Source organism: Staurois parvus, unplaced genomic scaffold (assembly GCF_062004578.1).
Source record: "Staurois parvus isolate SC_StPar_1 unplaced genomic scaffold, SC_StPar_1.0 ptg000155l, whole genome shotgun sequence".
Classification (NCBI taxonomy): Eukaryota; Metazoa; Chordata; class Amphibia; order Anura; family Ranidae; genus Staurois; species Staurois parvus.
In genome coordinates, this window is record NW_028317951.1 from 10,292,863 (window position 1) to 10,312,671 (window position 19,809).

At 40.8% G+C, this 19,809-nt stretch overlaps 1 protein-coding gene across 2 annotated transcripts in view; it reads right to left on the reverse strand.

Moving 5' to 3' along the window:
* LOC149463276 (cholinesterase-like) overlaps positions 1-19,809 on the reverse strand; it is a 164,774-nt gene that overhangs the window by 133,686 nt on the left and 11,279 nt on the right. The window lies entirely within an intron of this gene.

Genomic DNA, 19,809 nt, shown 5'->3' on the forward strand with positions numbered 1-19,809 from the left:
CCAAAACCTGTGCGCACTCTGAATATTTAACAAATCTCTATGAATAGATGTTTAACAAATCTCTTTTTTGTGGACAATGTCCCACCAAATGTTACATAGTTACATAGATTGAAAAAAGAAACATTCAAACACCAAGTTAAACCAATAGAAAAATATATAAATTATTTGAAAATGTGCATACACAGAACTCTAAACCCACAGTTAATCCGAAGAAGAAAACTCACAAAGTGTGGTCCAGTTTTATCCAACAGGAAAAAAATACCTTCAGATCCCCTAAGCTAATTGGATACTCCCTGGATTAACAAGCTATAGTGTTTTTACATATATATTAAATAAATATGTTTTTAAAGCAATCTACAGAGTTGGTCAGAACAAGCTTGTGGGGGTTTGTCATTTAAACCTGTGCTTACTTCTTTGCAGCATATATGGTAAGACAAATTAAAAAATTAAAGTTAAACATATTTTTCCCAAACAGAGCTAAAACAAGATATATATTACAGTTTAAATAGTATCACACCTTCGATTATCAGGGCTAATATTAGAACTATCTGTACTACTCTGTAATAGATATATTCAAGAATCCTCTCCTTTCCCAGGGTAATCTTATGACTGAAAGCTACACAGCTAGGCAACAGAAGCAATTCTTATAACAGTTACGGATGTTCAGTATTGTTCATTTTAACATATGTTTTAATCAAGATAGTGTGTGTTTAACCGCTTTCCCTCCATCCTATAGTAAAACTACTGCTACAGGGCAGAAGGGCTGTGCAAAATCACGTATATATACAGTACTTGATCTGCATTTTCGGGTAGGGAGCACAAGCGCGCCGCCATACCCATGTTGCCATTGACGGCTAGACATGTCAAGCACTGGGTCCCATCCAGAGATTCCCCGTCGGCACCCAGCCATCGCCATGCAAACTTGACAGAGGACAGACGTGTGTAAACAACACAGGTCTTTCTCTTGCTAGCAAGAACATGCTGTTTTGTATTTCTCTGCACAGCACAGCAAAGAAATACAAAACAGCAGGTCACCAAGGTAAAACAGCACACAGTTAACCCTTTGATCGCCAAACGTTAACCCCTTCCTGCCCAGTGTCCATAATACAGTGTCAGTGCTTTTTATTAGCATTGATCACTGTATTAGTGTCACTGGGGATGTCAGTGGCAGATACTCAGTTTGCACCCAGTGTCAAAATGCCCGCCACAGTCCCGCTGTCTTGCTATAAGTTGCTGGTCACCACCATTACTAGTATAAAAAAAATATAAAATAATAATTCCAATATATATGCCATCATTTGTAGATGCTATAACTTTCATGCAAAGTTAGTCACAAATTTAGTCAAATGTATTCTGCTACATGTCTTTGGTAAAAAAAAAATCCCAATAAGTGTATATTGATTGATTTGTGTAAAAGTTATAGCATCTACAAACTATGGTATAGATACTGTAATTTATGCCATTTTTTTTACAGCGCTGAGCTAGTTTAACTGACAAGTGTGCGGTCATACAATTCTGTACATAAATTAAATTTATGTCTTTTTTTTCACACAAATAGAGCTTTTTTTTGGTGGTATTTGATCACCTCGAGGGGGGGGGGTTGCGTTATAATAAAAAAAAGACCGCACATTTTGAAATAAATGTCTACATGTCTTTGGTAAAAAAAAATCTCAGTAACTGCATATTAATTGGTTTGTGTGAAAGTTATAGTATCTACAAACTATGGTATAGCTATGGCATAGAATGGAATTTACAAAGCTTTTACTTTCTGACTGCCTATAACATTTCTTGAGGTGCTAAAATACCAGGATAGTACAAACACCCCCAAATTACCCCTTTTCGGAAAGGAGACATCCTAAGCTATCTGCTGAAAGGCATGTTGAGTCCATAGAAGATTTATTTTTTTCCACAAGTTTTTGGAAAATGAATGACAAAAACATTTTTGTTTTAACACAAAGTTGTCACTTAAATGATATATTGCTCACACAAGCCATTGGTATATGTGAAACTACACCCCAAAATACATTTTCTGCTACTTCTGCTGAGTATGGGGATACCACATGTGTTAGACTTTTTGGGAGACTAGCCACATACAGCAGGAAGTGAAAAGAGGAAGTTACACACCCAAGATTTCACAGTTTCGGAGTCCCTGAAATGCCAGGATAGCACCCCCCCCAAATGACCCCTTTTTGGAAAGTAGACACCCAAAGGAATTTATAAAGAGGCATGGTGAGTATTTTGCAGTTCTCATTTTTTCTCACAAGGTTTTGAAATATAAAACAAGAAAAGAAAAAATGTTTTCTTCATTTTCCAACAACTTGTGGCAACAACAGAACAGGAAGTGATGAGAAATTTCCTCAACAGGAACACAAAAAAAACTTTTTTGTAGGGTGGGGAATAGTTAGAACTCTCAATGATGTTTTATTGGTGTCTACTACTCCCTTTTTAGGTTACAGTCTCTCTCTATTTCTTGTTTTGGTCTCACAAGAACTGAAATGCAGGGGAAATTTCCTCAAATTTGTCACAGACAAAAAAAAACCCTGGAACCTACTCTATTTTAAGAAAACTGTATACTGTATATTTCTGTAGTTAGTCTTTAACATATATTAGCTGTTATATTGTGGAACATTACTTAAAGTGGCAGTAAACTCTTTTTTTAATATTTAATGTTATAATTTTGTTTAAGCTTATAATAAAGCTTACCTGTAGGTAAAATTAATGTCTCTTAAAGTAGCACATTATGATATACATACCCTACAGGTGATTTTTTTTAAGTTGCGGTTTACTACTGTTTTAAGGGGAATTTATCAGTATTCAAGATACCTGCCTGAGAAGCCTTTGATAGAAACTACACAGTAGCTCCTGGGTAGTCACCTTTCTCGCTGTAATACTTAACTGGTGCTTCTATTCTGTGACAAACATGCAGCTTGGTATGTTTTTTCTGCATATGTTACTTTGTCTCTATTGGTTATTATGAAGCTGCATATAAAGACGTTTTCCCTGGCAAAATTTCTTCACATTGTAAGAAAGGCAAACTTGAAAAGTCAAGAGGCAAACAAATATTTAATTAGTAGTACTGATTTATTAATGTGAAAAAAGTTTAAAATTTACCCTAGAGAGTAACAAACACTTTGTCCCTTATACAATATACCCCGTAGTCTTGTTTTTTTAGTGTCAAATCACTAAGCTGCATGAGTCATATTACTGTATTTGTTAATTTATCACATAATAACTGTATCTTCAAAACATTCAACTCACATAGCATAAAATTGCATTTGGTAGAATGTTTTTCCCCATTGAATAGTAAACTTTAATTTTTATGATAAAGTATTTAATCTCATAGAGCATTATTTCATCTACAGCACACAAGTAAGTCACTTTTTTGTATTTTCTGTATTTCTCAATATACATTTTTTTTTAATTTCATAATTATTGTATGTCAAAAGAAAGTGTTTTTTTTTTTACATCTATAGTAGTAACATAGATAGATACTCAGGAAAATACATAATGTACTAAATCGTTTTTTTTCATAGTCTTACATCTGTGTTTTGGGTTTGTCAATTTATAAATTGTTCAAGGTGTCTAAATATGATTGTGGTGTTCAATGGGCACTAAAAAGGTCTACTGCTCTCAGTAATCCCCACAGAGTTGGACAAACAGATCCCCCTTCCCTGCAATACAAGTCTATTTACCACTTGCCCTCCTGAGGATTTACCCACCCCCTCCCCCACTTTAACTGACAATTGCGCGGTCATGCAAAGATGCACCCAAATTAAATTTATGTATTTGTTTTCCTACAAATTGAGCTTTCTTTTAGTGGTATTTGATCACCTGTGCATTTTTTGTTTCTTGTGCTATAACTGACTGACAATTTTGAGAAAAAAGACAATATTTTTGACTTTTTGCTATTAAACATGTCCAGTAAATGTAAAAAATCTAATTTTAAAGTTAGGTCAAATGTATTGTGCTACATGTCTTTGCTAAAAAAAAAATCCCAATATGCTTAAATTTAATGGTTTACGTGAAAGTTATAGCGTTCACAAATGGCGGTATAGATACTGGAATTTTGTTTTTACATTTTTACTAGTAATGGCAGTGATCAGTGACTTCGCGGGACTGCGGCGGGCATTCTTACACTGGGGAGAACTGACTTGGTGTCACTAACATCCCTAGTGACACCAATACAGTAATCAGTGCTAAACAAAAGCACTGACACTGTACTAATGATTGGCACTGGGTAGGACGGGGTTAACATGGGGCGATCAAAGGGTTAACTGTGTTCTGGGAGTGTTTTACTAAGGGGTAGTGTCTGTGTGCTTCACTGTAAGCCCACTGCATTGGATGGCTGTGCTATGCACAACCATCCAAAGAAGTGTGCCCGAGCTGACAGGGAGGAGAACTGTTAGTAAACAAAACACTTGTCCCCATTGGAGATCATCACTGGGTGCTGGCGGATAATCACCGGCCGGGAACCGGTGATTGACAGCCATGGCCACGAATGGCGGCATTGGTAGGGGGCACGTGCAGGTCTCGCGCACCCCCCTAACCAGAAATGCATAATCATGTGTATATATACGTGATTTTGTGCCATCTTGTAGCAGTATTTCTGCTATAGGGCGGATGGGAAGCGGTTAACAAGCCTTATGCTAAGGGGTGTGATTGTTGCTCAGTTCTGCCAGCATAGAGCACTGGAAGGGGAGGAAAGGAAGAAGCATTTTCACTGAGAAAAAAAATGTATTTAAAGGCATTTCCAAGCAAAAATTAGTCACAAATCAGGAATAGGGATAAAAAGGTACAAAACGTTAAGTCTTTGAAAACATATGAAAAAATCTTTGTGAACTGAATTTTGGATACAAAAGACAACATAAACTGAAAAGCTTAAAAGAGAAGTAGGGCTTACCCCTCCATTTATACTTACCTAGGTGGATGCAGCATCGGTCTGATGCTATATCTGTACCCCGCTGGCTATAAGTGTGAGAACTCAGAGATCACATCACTGCTGATTGCTGAGTTCTCACAGTGGCTCTGAGCAGAGAGTGATGACTGTCAGTTACTTATGTCTGCTCTGCCCTCCCAGCACTCATTGGAGTGCTGAGCTGTGCAGGGGGGAGGGAGCGGCTGGCTCAGGCTCTCAGCAAATTGCTGAGAGGCTGAGCCTGATGTTGCTCTGGGGTGGATACCGACTTTACCAGCTTAAGGACCACCCTATAGTAAATTTACTGCTACAGGGTGGCCCCTGTGCGCAGGATCATGTATATATATGTGATTTGCACTCCTGCATTTTCGTGGGCGGGGGGGCACGTGCGCACTCCCCCACCGACCCGCAGGTGCCGTGATTTGATCCCCGAGGGATAAATCATCCTATTTAGGCCACTGATGTCCAGCTGTCACGTACCTGATTGGAGACTGAAATGACGAGGTCGGCCTCACTTGCGTCACTAGCCCTGACCCAACTGGAAGTGGAACAGAAGGTGTCTAGGGACCAGGGGGACAAGAGCGCCAGCAGATGTTGTTTGCAGCTCTTGCAGTTGGAGACTTTGGAAGACTGATGAACCTCTGATTCAGGCACAGTAGTAATATGCAGAGCTGGTATGGTAGATCGCCAGGTGTGCACCAGAGCAAGGCAGGAAGCAGGGAGGGGAGACAGGAGCAGTGTCAAAGGAATAGCCAGGGTAATCAACGGGCGGACAGCGAGGTACCAAATCATAAGCAAGTCAACATCAGGAGCAGAGCCGAAGTCAGGAACAAGTATCAAGCAGGAGATTAATCAGAGTCCGGTCAGGAACAAGCTGGGTCAGCAACAAGGAAATCACACAGGAACGAGCAGGAAACGGGGAACAGCTGAAGACCAGTCAGCACTCAGCACAGGCAGAGGCACCTTTTAAATAGTCCGTCTGGCGCCAATCTTCACCGTGCGTGTGCGTGATCGTGCCTTTCTGTGCACATGCGCATGTCTATTCACCAGCCATCTCATGGGAATTCCCTTACACCAGCCCATGTCAGATGATCAATACCTGCCCTATCCTGTCCTGTGTTGACAGTTATACAGGTACAGGAAGTGATGAAATCTCTCTATGGGCACATTCCTTCCCAGAGAGAGAATAATCAACACAAATGTGAGTAAAAGCTCTACACTTACACAGTTAGAACAGTCTAGTACGCATTTAACCCCTTGATTCCCCCCCGCCCCGTTAAACCCTTTCAATGCCCTGTCACCAATGTCAGTAGTACAATGTACAGCTTTTTTGCTGATCGCGGTTTTAGTGTTGCTGGTGACTTCAGATAGCACTAGCGTCAGTTATCATCAGTTAGCACCCCTCCCAGATAGCGTCATATTGCCTGTCATTACACCAGTAAGCACATTTAACCCCTTGATTGCCAGGAACATGATCACATATACAATAAACCTCCATTGCTAGTATAGTGTCTCAATGGATCAATATCTTTGATCAGATCAGAACTATACCAGAGTTCACATTAATATAGTGTCCCCAAAAATGCAGTGTTAGTGGAATCAGCCCTGGCACCTGTCAGCACCTGTGTTTATCCCCTACGCTTACCCCCCCTTCTCCCCCAGCAAGTGCAGTGTCAGTAGGTCACTGTCACTTGATACATTGTACACAAAACTGCAGTGTTCGCAGAATCAGGGCTGATCTCTGTTAGCACTTGCCGGTAAATTTTTTTGTAGCAGTCCAAGCAGTCCCTGACAGCCAGGTGCTCTTTTTCCTGTGAGTCGCACCAGGTACCTATAAATTTAGTGGCCGAAAAGTACACGAGTGAAGAGTCCTACAGGATTCTGAGCATGTCAGATGTGTCAGACGTGTTACAAACAACCAGTGGAATTGGTAACATTTGTATGAAAATAAAAAATATGCAAAATACGTGTGAACAAGATGTCAATGCATTAAAGTGTTTGTTCACCAGTGCCAGAAGTCTGCCAAGCAAAATAGGTGAGTTGGAAGCTTTGGTGCATGATGGGAACTATGATTTAATTGATGTTGCTGAATTTTGGCTTCATTCTTCACATGACTGGGCCATTAATATTGTTAGCTATGTTATCTTTTGGAGAGACAGGGTAAATAGGAAAGGTGGTGGTGTCTGTCTCTATGAGAGAAGTGATCTCAGAGCGAGTGTGAAAAAGGACCTAATTGATGGAGAGTGTGATGAGGCTGAAGTATTATGGGTGGATATGCACATGGGGGTGCGTACTACAAAGGTAATCATTGGAGTTTGTTATAGGCCTCCCAGTGTTAATGAGGAGGTAGAAACTCAGCTCCTTGCACAGGTCGAAAGGGCTGGGACAGTGATAATAATGGGGGATTTAAATACCTGGAAATTGACTGGAGTAATGGTACTGCAAGAACAGTTAAAGGGCAAATATTTTTAAACCTACTACAGGACAATTTTATGGTATAGTTCATAGAAGCACCTACTAGGAATGATGCTCTTCTGGACCCTAATCTCAAACCAGCAGAGCTTATTACGAATGTTCATATAAAAGAACATATGGGTAGCAGTGACCATAATATGATTTAATTTGTTAGCTGTAAACAGCAAGCATATATGGGGAAAAAAAAACAGCTCAATTTCAGGAGAGCTAATTTTTCAAGGCTGAGAGCTGGTCTCCAAGACTTAGACTGGGAGGGAATATTGGCATCAATGAACACAATACAGAAATGGGAGTTCTTCAAAAAGACTATATGTGAACACACTGCAAAATATATTCCCATGGACAAAAAGTTTAAAAGGCTAAAAATCAAACCTATGTGGCTTACGGCCAAAGTTACAAAAGCTATAGATAATAATAAAAGAGCTTTTACTAAATATAAGAATGAAGGAACACTACGGTCATTTAAACATTATAAAGAATATAACAAAATATGCAAAAAGCAAATAAAGGCCACAAAAATTGAAAACAAACAACAGATTGCAAAAGATAGCAGGACCAACCCCAAAAAATTCTTCAACTATAGTAATAGTAAATAGGTCCAGTCCGAGCATGTAGGCCCTTTACAAAATAATCTAGAGTGGGTGATTGGGGACAAAGAGAAGGCAAATTTATTTCATTTGTCTTCATCTCTGTGTATACAAAGGAGCACGGGGGGAGCTCTTGTCCATAATGGGCATGGTATTGACACAGCTCCAGATGATCTACATTGGATCACAATTGATATGATCCAGAAATATTTAGACAGAATAAAGGTAAATAAAGCACCTGGACCGGATGGCATACACCAACGGGTCCTTAAAGAATTGAGCTCTGTCATTTCAAAGCCATTGTTTCTAATTTTTAGAGACTCTTTAACCGCTCGCCGTCCTGCCACTGTGTATATACGTGTGCAGGGCAGCAGTGGAGCGCAAAAGCATGTTTTAAAACGTGCTCCGCGCTCCCGTCACATTCGCGGGTAGGGGGCGCATGCGCGCGCTCCTGCCGACCCGTGGGTGATACGATTCGATCCAGGAGGGATCAATCATTAGATTTCAGCCAGTGATTTCTGGCTGAAATCACATGATCGGTCCCTGTCCTATCCTGTCCTGTGTTGATATTTACACAGGGCAGGATATGATGTCATTCTGCTCTGCCTGGACACATTCCGTTCCAGACAGAGAAGAAGACATCCAAAAAGTGAGTACACAAGCACTACACTACAGTTAGAACACTCTCGGACACATTTAACCCCCTGATCGCCCCCCCCCAGTTAACCCCTTCACTGCCCTGTCACCAGTGTCACTGATCAGTGAAGCGATTTTTACCGATCAGTGTCGCAAGCGACTTCCGATAGAGTTAGCTCCCCTCCCAGATAGTGCCAGTTTGCCTGCTAATACACCAGTAGTCCCGTCTAACCCCTTGATCACCCCCCCAGTTAACCCCTTCACTGCCCTGTCACCAGTGTCACTGATCAGTGAACCAATTTTTACTGATCACTGTATCAGTGTCGCTGGTGACTTCCGATAGTGTTGGCGCCCCTCCCAGATAGTGCCAGTTTGCCCACCAGTACACCAGTAATCCCGTTTAACCCCTTGATCCCCCCCCAGTTAACCCCTTCACTGCCCTGTCACCAGTGTCACTGATCAGTGAACCAATTTTTACTGATCACTGTATCAGTGTCGCTGGTGACTTTTGATAGTGTTAGCGCCCCTCCCAGATAGCGCCAGATTGCCCGCCAGTACACCAGTAATCCCGTTTAACCCCTTGATCGCCCCCCCCCAGTTAACCCCTTCACTGCCCTGTCACCAGTGTCACTGATCAGTGAACCAATTTTTACTGATCACTGTATCAGTGTCGCTGGCGACTTCCGATAGTGTTAGCGCCCCTCCCAGATAGCACCAGTTTGCCCGCCAGTACACCAGTAATCCCGTTTAACCCCTTGATCGCCCCCCCCAGTTAACCCCTTCACTGCCCTGTCACCAGTGTCACTGATCAGTGAACCGATTTTTACTGATCACTGTATCAGTGTCGCTGGTGACTTTTGATAGTGTTAGCGCCCCTCCCAGATAGCGCCAGTTTGCCCGCTAATACACCAGTAGTCCCGTCTAACCCCTTGATCACCCCCCCAGTTAACCCCTTCACTGCCCTGTCACCAGTGTCACTGATCAGTGAACCAATTTTTACTGATCACTGTATCAGTGTCGCTGGTGACTTCCGATAGTGTTGGCGCCCCTCCCAGATAGTGCCAGTTTGCCCACCAGTACACCAGTAATCCCGTTTAACCCCTTGATCCCCCCCCCCCAGTTAACCCCTTCACTGCCCTGTCACCAGTGTCACTGATCAGTGAACCAATTTTTACTGATCACTGTATCAGTGTCGCTGGCGACTTCCGATAGTGTTAGCGCCCCTCCCAGATAGCACCAGTTTGCCCGCCAGTACACCAGTAATCCCGTTTAACCCCTTGATCGCCCCCCCCCCAGTTAACCCCTTCACTGCCCTGTCACCAGTGTCACTGATCAGTGAACCAATTTTTACTGATCACTGTATCAGTGTCGCTAGCGACTTCTGATAGTGTTAGCGCCCCTCCCAGATAGCACCAGTTTGCCCGCCAGTACACCAGTAATCCCCTTTAACCCCTTGATCGCCCCCCCCCAGTTAACCCCTTCACTGCTCTGTCACCAGTGTCACTGATCAGTGAACCAATTTTTACTGATCACTGTATCAGTGTCGCTGGTGACTTTTGATAGTGTTAGCGCCCCTCCCAGATAGCGCCAGTTTGCCCGCTAATACACCAGTAGTCCCGTCTAACCCCTTGATCACCCCCCCAGTTAACCCCTTCACTGCCCTGTCACCAGTGTCACTGATCAGTGAACCAATTTTTACTGATCACTGTATCAGTGTCGCTGGTGACTTCCGATAGTGTTGGCGCCCCTCCCAGATAGTGCCAGTTTGCCCACCAGTACACCAGTAATCCCGTTTAACCCCTTGATCCCCCCCCCCCAGTTAACCCCTTCACTGCCCTGTCACCAGTGTCACTGATCAGTGAACCAATTTTTACTGATCACTGTATCAGTGTCACTGGTGACTTTTGATAGTGTTAGCGCCCCTCCCAGATAGCGCCAGATTGCCCGCCAGTACACCAGTAATCCCGTTTAACCCCTTGATCGCCCCCCCCCCAGTTAACCCCTTCACTGCCCTGTCACCAGTGTCACTGATCAGTGAACCAATTTTTACTGATCACTGTATCAGTGTCGCTGGCGACTTCCGATAGTGTTAGCGCCCCTCCCAGATAGCACCAGTTTGCCCGCCAGTACACCAGTAATCCCGTTAAACCCCTTGATCGCCCCCCCCCCAGTTAACCCCTTCACTGCCCTGTCACCAGTGTCACTGATCAGTGAACCAATTTTTACTGATCACTGTATCAGTGTCGCTGGCGACTTCCGATAGTGTTAGCACCCCTCCCAGATAGCGCCAGATTGCCTGCTAGTACACCAGTAATCCCATTTAACCCCTTAATCTCCCCCCCCCAGTTAACCCCTTCACTGCCCTGTCACCAGTGTCATTGATCAGTCAAGCGATTTTTACTGATCACTGTATCAGTGTCGCTGGCGACTTCCGATAGTGTTAGCGCCCCTCCCAGATAGCGCCAGATTGCCCGCCAGTACACCAGTAATCCTGTTTAACCCCTTGATCGCCCCCCCCAGTTAACCCCTTCACTGCCCTGTCACCAGTGTCACTGATCAGTGAACCAATTTTGACCAATCACTGTATCAGTGTCGCTGGCGACTTCCGATAATGTTAGCGCCCCTCCCAGATAGCGCCAGATTGCCCGCTAATACACCAATAATCCCGTCTAACCCCTTGATCCCCCCCCCCTCCGAGTTGACCCCTTCACTGCCCTGTCACCAGTGTCATTGATCAGTGAACATATTTTTACTGATCACTGTATCAGTGTCGCTGGCGACTTCCGATAGTGTTAGCGCCCCTCCCAGATAGCGCCAGTTTGCCCGCTAGTGCACCAGAAATCCCATTTAACCCCTTGATCGCCCCCCTCCCCCCCAGTTAACCCCTTCACTGCCCTATCACCAGTGTCATTGATTACAGTGAACAGATTTTTACTGATCACTGTATTAGTGTCACTGGTGACTTCCGATAGTGTTAGCGCCCCTCCTAGATAGTGCCAGTTTGCCCGCTAATGAATGGGATTTTTTTTACCAAAAACATGTAGCAGAATACATTTTGGCTTAAATTTATAGCTAACTTTGAGTTTATGATATATTTTTTATAGCTGAAAGTAGAAAATATTGTTTTTTTTCAAAATTTTCGTATTTTTTTGATTATAGCGCAAAAAATAAAAAGTGCACAGGTGATCAAATACCGCCAAAAGAAAGCTCTATTTGTGTGAAAAAAAGGACGTAAATTTCGTTTGGGTGCAGCATTGCATGACCTCGCAATTATCATTTGAATTAGTACAGCGCTGTATAGCAAAAAAATGCATAAATTACAGTATCTATACCATAGTTTGTAGACGCTATAACTTTCACACAAAGCAATCAATATACACTTATTGGGATTTTTTTACCAAAAACATGTATCAGAATACATTTTGGCTTAAATTTATGACTAACTTTGAGTTTACGATATATTTTTTATAGCTGAAAGTAGAAAATATTGTTTTTTTTTCAAAATTTTTGTGGTTTTTTTGTTTATAGCGCAAAAAATAAAAAGCGCACAGGTGATCAAATACCACCAAAGGAAAGCTCTATTTGTGTGAAAAAAAGGACGTAAACTTCGTTTGGGTACAGCATTGCATGACCACGCAATTATCATTTGAATTAGTGCAGCGCTGTATAGCAAAAAAAGGCATAAATTACAGTATCTATACCATAGTTTGTAGATGCTATAACTTTCACACAAAGCAATCAATATACACTTATTGGGATTTTGTTTACCAAAAACATGTAACAGAATACATTTTGGCTTAAATTTATGACTAGCTTTGAGTTTACGATATATTTTTTATAGCTGAAAGTAGAAAAAAAAATTTTTTTTTCAAAAGTTTCGTGGTTTTTTTGTTTATAGCGCAAAAAATAAAAAGCACACAGGTGATAAAATACCACCAAAAGAAAGCTCTATTTGTGTGAAAAAAAGGACGTAAATTTTGTTTGGGTACAGCATTGCATGACCGCGCAATTATTATTTGAATTAGTGCAGCGCCAAACAGCAAAAAAAGGCCTGGTCATTAAGGGGGGTAAATCCTCTGGGGCTCAAGTGGTTAATGATTGGCATAGTACTACTGGATTGGCGTAAGGCCAATGTGGTGCCAATATTTAAAAAGGGGTCAAAATCTTTACCAAGTAATTATAGACCTGTTAGTTTAACATCTATAGTTGGGAAGATACTGGAGAGTTTAATAAAAGACCACATAGATGAGTTCTTGCTGGAAAAAAATATTTTAAGCAACAGACAGCATGGATTCATGAAAGACAGAAGTTATCAAACAAATCTGATTTGTTTTATGAGTGGGTGAGCAAAACATTGGACAGAGGGGTGGACATGGTATACTTGGATTTTGCAAAAGCGTTTGACACCGTTCCCCACACACTAAGCTAATGTGTAAGATAAAGTCTACGAGCTTGGAAAAATCTGTACGTAAATAGATAGAAAACTGGCTAAAAGATCGTATTCAAAGAGTAGTGGTTAATGGTTCATACCCTGAATGGTCTAGGGTTGTTAGTGTGTACCCCAAGGTTCTGAGTAGGGACACTTACTTTTTAATATATTTATAAATGATCTAGGGTCTGGGATTAAAAATCCCATTTCAGTCTTTGCAGATGACACCAAGCTGTGCAGTGGAATAATGTCCTTACAGGATGTCTTCAATTTACAAGCCGACCTCAATGCTCTTTTTAATTGGGCAACTATGTGGAAATGAGGTTTAATGTTGATAAATGTAAGGTTATGCACTTGGGGGCTAAGAAAATGCATGAATCATACATACTGGGGAGGTACAATTGGGGGAATCAATGGTGGATCTGGTAGATCACAAGCTTAATAATGGCATGCAATGCCAAGCTGCAGTTTCTAAAGCGAGCAAAGTTCTCTCTTGTATTAAAAGAGGTATAGACTCCAGAGAGAGATATCATATTACCCCTGTACAAATAATTAGTAAAACCTTATCTGGAATATTCAGTTCAGTTTTGGTCACCAATTCACAAAAAGAACATTGGAGGACTTGAGAAAGTACAGAGAAGGACAACCAAAGTGATACGAGGCATGGAGGAGCTCAGCTATGAGGAAAGATTAGAGGAACTGAATTTATTCTCTCTTGTTAAGAGGAGATTAAAGGGGGATATGATCAACATGTATAAATACATGAGTGGTTCATATAGTGAGCTCAGTGTAGAGCCATTCACCCTGAGGTCATCACAGAGGACAAGGGGGCACTCTTTACGTCTGGAGGAAAAGAAATTTAATCTCCAAACACGGAAAAGTTTCTTCACAGTGAGAGCTGTGAAAATGTGGAATAGACTCCCTCAAGAGCTCAGTGGAGTGCTTCAAAATAGACCTGGATTCTTTCTTAGATACACAGAATATAACTGAATACTAATATTTATAGGTAAAGTTGATCCAGGGAATAATATACAGAATCTATTTGCGCTCTTATGCAAAGAAAAACAATAAATAAACGTGTGAAGCTGCTAACATCTGATCCAATACCCAAAGATCCAATGAAATGCAGAAAAACTAAAAATGATGTAGCGCTAAACACAAAACTGTCACATCAGGCTCATAGACAATCTAACATCATAATGGGATCCTATATATGTATAGAAAAGGAAAAATTTTGTGCGTGATGAAACTGACAAAATTGAGATGAAAACAAATGTGCAACCCCTGCACACAGTGCACATAAATACGTAAAAGTCCAGTGATCCTGTGTCAATTTCCTCCACTCATACAGAATCCATGGACTGTGTGTGGACCCACACACCACCAAGTGCAATCCAAAACCGGCTGAAATGGCCTCTCACCTCCTCCCTGCGACCCTGCAGGGCCACAGAGCTTTATAAATCCCCACTGAATCAGGATGAGCTTCCTCTTGAGTGGATGGTTTCACTGATGTATCCCCAGTATGCTGCTTCCACCTCTCCTATGATATCCTCAGAGGTCAACTGAGCAGGGTGGATCCCAGCTCAAGCCCCAATAGGACAAAGGAAACAGAAGACATCCTCCATAGTGTAAAATCGTTTTAATTTAAATAAAATAAGATACTTGTATACACTCACATTTGCCAGATGGAATAAGAGCTGTTTCCCATGCTATGGGTGTAAGCGTGTGGCTGAAGGGTGTACCAAGATGGCGCCGCGCCGGAAGTGCGTCACCACGTGTTGCCGTCGACGCGTTGCGTCACGTGACCTCGTGACTTCCTCAGGACTAACGTGATTGGTCTATTGCACTCCCTTAAATAGGCCAGCCTTTCCTCCAATCGTGACCCACTGGGTGGGGTCACGGCGGCCATATTATTGTAGCCCGTTGATCCCATACTTAAAAATAGCCTGAGTAGGTATATATATATACCCCAGGCTCCAGCTCCAGCACTAGAATCATGCCAAAACCGATAGTAGGTATAATGGTAAGTGCTTATGATGTACTAAATCCACATCTTATGCAGAAATGTATGAAACGCATAAATGAAAGGAATAGAAAATAATAAAATCTATATATATATATAAAAACATAGCCTCTTAGGATGAACTTTATTAAGGAGGTGTATAATGAAATATATAAATACAAAAACATATATAAAAAAAATATATATAATAAAAAATATATATATAAAAATATATATAAAAAAACAGATCGCAAAAACGCCGCTAACCTATTAAAAACAAAATAAATGGTGAGAAGAGATAAAAAATAGGGATACCACCTCTAGACATACGCTGATCACCCATCACATGAATACATGAAATACCAAGATACATAAAAATAAATATAAAAATAGCCAGGAACCTATGTAATACTCAAAATGCAGCACAGGAAATTAATGATCGCTAATGAAGCAATTTAAGTCAAAATCAATAGTTAGCCCTTTGGGCGTATGTGTATCTAAAATAAAAATCCATTTTGACTCTGCCTGACTTAATGCTCTGATCTTATGACTTACTCTCCAGTGCCTATGATACTTCTCAATTCCCCAAAATACTAGACTTGAGGGATCTTTATTGTGATATTGTGAAAAATGTCTGGAGACACTGTGCTTAGGAAAACCCTTGCAAATATTCTGAACATGTTCTCTCAATCTGACCCACAATGGCCTTTTAGTCCGGCCAACATATTGGAGACTGCAACCGCATTGCAATGCATATACCACCCCCTCCGTCTTACAGGATATAAAATCCTTAATTTGAAATTCTCTTTGGTTACTTGTAGAGATAAATGAATGGCGTCTGGAGTTAGGGCCTTTAATGGCTCTGCAAGCATAGCACATTTTACAAGGAAAAAAACCCTTTTGATCCAAAAATGTTGTTCTATTTTTGTTTGGAGGATCTATAACATTGTGTACTAAAGTAGATCTCAGTGTAGGGGCTTTCCTATATATAAATTTAGGAGTGATGGGTAATACTTTGCACAGCAAAGGGTCCGTAAGCAAAATCGGCCAATGATTAATAAAAACTTTTTCAATTTCCTTATAATTAACTGTGAAGTCTAGAATGATAGCCAATTGGTTGTCAAATTCCATCCTGTTTTTGTTACTCTTGTCTACCAGAAGGCAACTTCTATCCATATCTCCTACTTCTCTGATTTTACTCTTGATGTTCTCTTGACAATATCCTTTATCTACAAATCTCTTTTCCATAATTGTGGCCTGCTTAAAGAATTCTTCTTTATCTGTGCAGTTCCTCCTCAGTCTAATCAGCTGTCCCTTTGGGATGTTCAACAGCCATGGGGGGTAATGGCAGCTATCCAATGGGATATACCCATTGCGATCGACTTTCTTAAAGAAAGTCCTTGTGCAGATATTCCCCTCATGAGTGTAGACACATAGATCCAAAAAATTAATACATGACCGATTAACCTCCCATGAAAAAATGATGTTCTTCCTGTTAGTGTTCAGCTGATGGAGGAACGCCAATAGATCTTGTTCTGCACCATCCCAGACAATAAACACATCATCGATGTATCTCTTGTACAGGACTAACTGTTGTGGGGGTTGATGATATACTGTCTCCTCCTCCCAGTGGGCCATAAACAGGTTGGCCACACTGGGAGCAAATCTCGCCCCCATGGCTACACCCCTTATTTGTTTGTAGAATACACCTTTATACCAGAAGTAATTGTGAGATAAGCAATACTCCAGGCACTCCATAATATATCTCCTCTGAGACCATTTAAATTGGCTAAGCTCTCTCAAGCTCCAATTTACTGAATTAATTGCATCTTCATGGTTGATTATCGTATATAAGGCTGATACATCTGCACTTGCAAACACCAATTGGTTACCTCCTTTGACATTCCCTAAACACTGGATGAGATGCTTGGTATCTCTCAAATAGGCCTTAGTTTTAATAACTAAAGGTTGTAGAAAAGTATCCACATACTGTCCCATTCTGGCCATGACAGAGTCTATCCCATTGACTATGGGCCTCCCGGGTGGATTATCTGGATCTTTGTGAATCTTCAGTACCATATATATAACGGGTATCCTGCACACTTCTGGATTTAAAAACTGTGCCTCTTTCTTATTTAATAATTGTTTAGCCTTTCCTTTCTCAATCAGTCTGGTGAGATCTTTTTTATATAGGCTAGTAGGATCTTTAGGTAAGGTTAAATATGTAGTTTTATCATTAAGATGTGCTTCCATTTGTTTTTCATAATAATCTTTGGTTAAGATCACTATTCCCCCACCTTTATCTGCTGGCCTAATGATGATATCATTTCTTTTCTTCAATCTACTAATGCCAATAGCCTGAGCTTTGTTCTGTATTCCTTTTGCAAAACTCAATTTCTTAATATCCATATCAATCATTTTTTTGAAAACCTCAATCTGATTGTTATTATTCACTTGGGGGTTGAACAATGACTTATTCTTAAGTCCTGTATGTACAATATCATTAATAGGAGCAGTGGACACTGAATGTTTGGGTCCTGGTAACCCTAAGAAAAACTTTTTTATAGTCAGTTTTCTAGCATATTTAAGGGTGTCAACATATATATTAAAGCCATTGGCTTTATGTGGAGGGGCATATTTGAGTCCCTTATCTAAAACTAATAATTCTTCAGTAGTTAGCTTGGTCTTGCTCAAATTGAAGACTCCTTGTCCTATATTGAGGATATTGTCAAGAGAACATCAAGAGAAGACAAGAGTAACAAGAACAGGATGGAATTTGACAACCAATTGGCTATCATTCTAGACTTCACAGTTAATTATAAGGAAATTGAAAAAGTTTTTATTAATCATTGGCCGATTTTGCTTACGGACCCTTTGCTGTGCAAAGTATTACCCATCACTCCTAAATTTATATATAGGAAAGCCCCTACACTGAGATCTACTTTAGTACACAATGTTATAGATCCTCCAAACAAAAATAGAACAACATTTTTGGATCAAAAGGGTTTTTTTCCTTGTAAAATGTGCTATGCTTGCAGAGCCATTAAAGGCCCTAACTCCAGACGCCATTCATTTATCTCTACAAGTAACCAAAGAGAATTTCAAATTAAGGATTTTATATCCTGTAAGACGGAGGGGGTGGTATATGCATTGCAATGCGGTTGCAGTCTCCAATATGTTGGCCGGACTAAAAGGCCATTGTGGGTCAGATTGAGAGAACATGTTCAGAATATTTGCAAGGGTTTTCCTAAGCACAGTGTCTCCAGACATTTTTCACAATATCACAATAAAGATCCCTCAAGTCTAGTATTTTGGGGAATTGAGAAGTATCATAGGCACTGGAGAGTAAGTCATAAGATCAGAGCATTAAGTCAGGCAGAGTCAAAATGGATTTTTATTTTAGATACACATACGCCCAAAGGGCTAACTATTGATTTTGACTTAAATTGCTTCATTAGCGATCATTAATTTCCTGTGCTGCATTTTGAGTATTACATAGGTTCCTGGCTATTTTTATATTTATTTTTATGTATCTTGGTATTTCATGTATTCATGTGATGGGTGATCAGCGTATGTCTAGAGGTGGTGTCCCTATTTTTTATCTCTTCTCACCATTTATTTTGTTTTTAATAGGTTAGCGGCGTTTTTGCGATCTGTTTTTTTATATATATTTTTATATATTTATTTTTTATTATATATATATTTTTTATATATGTTTTTGTATTTATATATTTCATTATACACCTCCTTAATAAAGTTCATCCTAAGAGGCTATGTTTTTATATATATATATAGATTTTATTATTTTCTATTCCTTTCATTTATGCGTTTCATACATTTCTGCATAAGATGTGGATTTAGTACATCATAAGCACTTACCATTATACCTACTATCGGTTTTGGCATGATTCTAGTGCTGGAGCTGGAGCCTGGGGTATATATATATACCTACTCAGGCTATTTTTAAGTATGGGATCGACAGGCTACAATAATATGGCCGCCGTGACCCCACCCAGTGGGTCACGATTGGAGGAAAGGCTGGCCTATTTAAGGGAGTGCAATAGACCAATCAAGTTAGTCCTGAGGAAGTCACGAGGTCACGTGACGCAACGCGTCGACGGCAACACGTGGTGACGCACTTCCGGCGCGGCGCCATCTTGGTACACCCTTCAGCCACACGCTTACACCCATAGCATGGGAAACAGCTCTTATTCCATCTGGCAAATGTGAGTGTATACAAGTATCTTATTTTATTTAAATTAAAACGATTTTACACTATGGAGGATGTCTTCTGTTTCCTTTGTCCTATTGGGGCTTGAGCTGGGATCCACCCTGCTCAGTTGACCTCTGAGGATATCATAGGAGAGGTGGAAGCAGCATACTGGGGATACATCAGTGAAACCATCCACTCAAGAGGAAGCTCATCCTGATTCAGTGGGGATTTATAAAGCTCTGTGGCCCTGCAGGGTCGCAGGGAGGAGGTGAGAGGCCATTTCAGCCGGTTTTGGATTGCACTTGGTGGTGTGTGGGTCCACACACAGTCCATGGATTCTGTATGAGTGGAGGAAATTGACACAGGATCACTGGACTTTTACGTATTTATGTGCACTGTGTGCAGGGGTTGCACATTTGTTTTCATCTCAATTTTGTCAGTTTCATCACGCACAAAATTTTTCCTTTTCTATACATATATAGGATCCCATTATGATGTTAGATTGTCTATGGGCCTGATGTGACAGTTTTGTGATCCAGGGAATATCCGATT